Genomic DNA, 5,112 nt, shown 5'->3' on the forward strand with positions numbered 1-5,112 from the left:
AGGAGCACCAAACTCTTCCTCCAAGTCAGTTGCCCCTGCTTCCACTCTGACTAAGAGTGGTCCTGGCCATTGGGAAACCCCAGCAGAGGTGCTGCCCACCCCTGTGACTGTTTCCCAGCCCATATGAACAGACCTCCCTCCACCACCTCCTCTACCACAGGTCCACTACACCAGATATTGGTGGCATTTCAGTGGATTTGCCACTCCCCCCTCCTTCTGCAAACAAGGCAGCATCCAAGTCTGCACAGGTGGCTGGGAAAAAAGAGTGAGGAGCAGCAGTGGTGGTCTGAGATATAGAAGGCCTGTCTGGACAAGGAAGCAGAGAGGAAGCACAGGGAGCAGGAGAGGAAAGGGCGACAGATGCACTCTCATTCCCTGAACCTGCTTCCTTCTCATCTTTGACCACACCGACCAAACCAGGAAAAACTTCCACACTGCAGAGGCCCCAAGGAATAGTCATTCTGGTGTTGTAGTCCCCGCAGTAGCCCCCCACTATTGAGCACAGGGATCTGCAGTTCATAACTATCAGTAAAGAGGAGTTGTCCTCTGGGGAGTCTGTCTCCAGACCCATAAAAATAAGATGTCAGGAAGAAGCTGGAGAAGCAACAGCAAATGCACCTTGTGGATATGCTAAGCAAGGAGATCCATGAGTTGCAAAACAAGGGGGACGGTAGTGCAGAGGAGACTGACTGCCTGTGGACGCTTATGCTGGAGTGGCAGTTCCAGAAGAGACTTCAGGCCATATTTCTTGCGTTTCTCCCAGGTTCATTTCATAAAACTGTTCAAGAAGCACAACATTTGATGTTTCCATAGTAGAAATTTATAACAACAATGTTTTTGCCCTTCTGGCCTTAGACAGTTCTACAGTGGTGTCTATGGTTAAGTGCCAGGCAGTGAGAACCCAGGAGTAACATTCAGAGGTACAAAGAATGACCAGCAGGTGAGGTGCTCCTGGAGCCCAGTGTCCTGAGTGCAGGTCCTCAACCTTACAGCTGCCCACTCCAGCTGTGCCTGGGATGGAGCCAGTGCTACCAACTTAGGAGGCATCTCAGGGAGTGTGCTTAGTATGTGCCCCATTGCTTCCGTGCATGACAAGGTTAATCTGCAGGAGTAGCAAGGATTTTAGCCAGCTCGCGTTCTGTATCTGAGGAAGAACATGTCTTTAAGAACATAAAGATGCTCACCTCTAGCACATATCAGCTTTATATATCAAAGATATCATAATAAAGCTGTTTAAAACATAAAAAGTTATAAGATAGCTCAAGGGTAGGATTACTGACCCTGAGTATTATATCTAATTACACACACACACACACACACACACACACACACACACACACACACACACAGAAAGAGCTACAAAAGTTGGAAAAATAAACGAATCTTAAAAATATATAAATAAATGTATAATTATTAAAATCTATATGAGAGTCAATGTTTATCACCCAGCATTGAGGAAGGGGCTTAGAGAAATGAATTATCCCCCTCCAACCTCAAAAAACATACGCACACACACAATCAATGACATGTGTAATTATACCAGGAAATACCCGTATTTTATAGAATGCCATAATCCAAAGTAAGAACCATCTTTTTTGTTAAGGGTTGCCAATACATTCTTTTTCCAAGGTGTGTGCAGCTGTGCCAGTCTTGTTCACTATGGGATGGAAGAGGTCCCTGACCTGTAAGCCTAGAGGTGAGCAGGGGATCTTTGCTCCATTCTGAGACTGAGAAAGGCAGGATGCCCACTCAAGGGTCCATAGCAGGGAAGGTTTTCAAGCTATGACAGTGCTGGAAAAGCCTATACAAGGCACACAGTTAGCAGTGATGTGTTTGCAGGGAGTCCAAGGAACCAGCTTTGTACTGATGCAGGTGGGCAAGCATTTATCATCCACCTCCCACTATGACAGCAATGAGAGTATTGCTTAAGTTTTATTTCATAGATTTGATCCTTGACCAAAATACCAAAAACTGCACCCTTAATGATGTAGCAAATAGAATAGTGGATGCTAGGCCAGGAACCTTTGACTCTTCTAATACCATTGTGTATTTCCGAGCAAGGAAGGAGAGGTGTCAATGGACAGCAGTCTGTTTCCCCACGAGTACTCTACCACTGAGTTAGTAGCCTTAGCCCTCCTCACCTCTAGAAAAAGGGTGTCACTAAGGTGTCCAAGCTGATCTTAAACTCATGATGTAGACCAGGCTAGCCTTGAAGTTCTGATCCCCCTACCTACTGTGTGTCTTGAGTGTCTGGTATTACAGGCCCGTTTCTCTATGGATTAGTAGCCCATGGAAGAGTCCATGATCCCATGACCCTCTAGTTCTCACCCTGTGGAGCTATTGGCCTAAGAGGGAGATGGAGTCCATCTGAAGGGATGGGTCAACAAGACAACTCTGTAGAGTGGGGAACTCATCATTCATATTGGGTCCCTGCTGGGAAGAGGAGAAATCAAGAGGAGGGAGGAGATTGGTGTTGGGGAATCCTCCTGTTCCTCCTCTTTCTCCTCCTCCTCCTCCTTCTGCTGCTAATGCTGCTGGTGCTATTGCTGTTTCTCCTGTTGGTGCTGTAGCTTCTGCTGGTGTCTTTTCCTTGGCCATGTGTCTGAAATCACCTCCTGTTTATACTCAGGACATGACAGAATTTCAAGATGGCACTGTGAGAGAAAAAAAGTCAATTTATTCTAAGCAAAAATCTTATGCGGTAGAATACTTAGATTACCATTTGGAGCTTTGATTGCCTTATTATTTTATCAAATATTCTCTTCTACTTCTCAGTTAAGATTTTTGAAAGAAATCATTTAGAAATGTTACATATATATATATATATATATATATATATATATATATATATATCAATTGCTAGGTCTTAGGAATGAAAAAATCAGTATGCAAAACAATATGCATGCATGCAGGATTCTGACCATCAACAATAACCAACAAACTAGGTTGTTGATACTTATTCAGTGACAAACCTTGTTTTTATTTTTAAGGCTTAATGGAGTGGGATGTTACATTTGAAAACATAAGACTCTGTTCTGCAGCACTTGTGATTGATGACCACATGTGCTAGAACCAGTAGCCCATGGATGAGTCCATGAGCCCATGAATCTCTAGTCCTCACCCTGTGGGAGCTATTGGCCTAAGGGGGAGCTGGAGTCCATCTGAAGGGATGGGTCAACAAGAAAACTCTGTAGAGTGGGGAATTCATATTGAGTCCCTGCTGGGAAGAGGAGAAATCAAGAAGAGGGGGAAGGCTTGGTGTTGGGGAAACCTCATAAAAGAACTTAGAGAAGATACAAGGTAAGAATTGTGGGGAAAATGGAAACCAGAGACAGAGGAAGGACCAGCATAGAGCAAACTAGAAAGGACAAAGCACGAAGGTACCTGGGCTGTGCCTGCTGCTTGTTATCTGGACTCTCCCTGTGGCTCATTTCTGGGGGGAGATTCTGTTCTGCCCCAGGCGAGGTTTCTTTCTCCTTGGCAAGCAGCAACAAAGCTTTATCAGGGCATTTGCTATATTCCTGGTCCACCCCTAAAAACCTCTGTGCCGGACCCTGCTGGAGATGGGCTTATCCTCTAATGGGGCTCTGTGGGAGAGTAGATTATCTTCTTTTATTTCCTTGTTGCTACTCTTCTCACTGAAGATGCTTGTTGTTTGAATGTATGGGACACTCATGGCACATTTGTGATAGTGGTCCTGTGTAGGTGTCATCGGTAGTGGCCTGAGACGACCAGCCACAGTGGACCTTCTTCCTCCTTTTGTATGAACCTTCTGGCCATAATGAGATACGTGACCTTGGGAGAATGACACCTGCAAGGTGTCAAGGACTGGCAGGCTTCCACTCCTCTTTCTTTGTAATCTAAAAGCAGCAGCAGTATCAAGGCTGGGAAATGGGGCTGCAATGGGACGCACTTGCTGTGCCTGGGCTGTGCAGCCATACCCTGGGAGAGCCTGCTGTTGTAGGAAGCAATAAGTTGCCATTTCCTCATTATATTTTCTTTTTATTAGGGAGTATTTTATTACAGAGGCTTGAAATCCCATGCATTTCATCGCACCCAAAATTTCAGGGTCTGGCCTGAGGGGAAGCAGTTCTTCACAACGAACTGTGAACCCCTTCCCATGTTCTTTGAACCAGGCGTGTTTCATCACCTCGCTGGCTGTTGGTCTATACATTGGATTTACTGTTAGTAATTGACTAAGGAGGTTCTCCAGTTCTTCTGAAACCCCACAGGGGGCAGGATACACCCCTGCAACAACTTGTTTTTGTAATTCTTGGATGATCACAGAATCAAATGGGAGCTTTCCCACTACCATATAATACAAGACCTCTCCTATTGTCCACATATCATTCTTCATCCCGTCATACAGAAGTCCATGGAAGCGTTCCGGGGAACCAAAAGAATAAGCACCGCAGTGCTGGTTTAGCATTTGTCCAGGTTGTGTTTCGGTGCTAAGCCCAAAGTCGATGACTTTGACCTTTTTGTTTTTATCAATCATTATATTGTCCACTTTCAGGTCTCGGTGAACAATCCCCTTTCCATGGCAGTAGCTCACTGCTGATAATATCTGTTCAAATATTTGCCGGGCCTCATCCTCCTCTATGTGCCCTGACTCTCTGATGTACTGGTAGAGTTGTTGGCCTTCCACCAGCTCCATTATGAGGTATATTCTAGTTTTGTTTTCAATGACTTGTAAGAGAGAAACAATGTTGGGGTGGTTGATCTTTCTCATTATGTTTGCTTCTGTCATGGCTGGCCGGAACCACTGCTTGTTCTTTCGGAGGATTTTGACCGCCACTCAGGTTCCTGTGAGCCGGCGGTGGGCCAGGAGGACCTTGGCATAGCTTCCTTTTCCAATAGTCTTCAATACTTTATATTGGGAACGAAAGGTTCCCTCCTCAGAGATACTGGGATCGGGGCTAGGAGGTGGTAACTCCTCCTCAGTCTCTGTAGGCATTTTATCAGTACTAATGCTACCTAAAAATAACAAACAAATGGAATCAAATAATGAAAAAGATGGAGCAATTCAGGAACTAAAATTACACATGTGGAACCTAAAAGAAACAAATGAAACAAAAAGAAAAAAATAATAACAAAGAAAAGACTAGACTA

At 44.7% G+C, this 5,112-nt stretch overlaps 1 pseudogene; it reads right to left on the reverse strand.

The window, feature by feature from the left end:
* Positions 1-3,532: 3,532 nt before the first annotated feature.
* LOC148007092 (sperm motility kinase Y pseudogene) lies at positions 3,533-4,657 on the reverse strand (annotated as a pseudogene).
* Between the last annotated feature and the right edge of the window lie 455 nt (positions 4,658-5,112).

The sequence above is a fragment of the Rattus norvegicus genome, chromosome 1 (genome assembly GCF_021556685.1).
Source record: "Rattus norvegicus strain SHRSP/BbbUtx chromosome 1, alternate assembly SHRSP_T2T, whole genome shotgun sequence".
Lineage (NCBI taxonomy): Eukaryota > Metazoa > Chordata > Mammalia > Rodentia > Muridae > Rattus > Rattus norvegicus.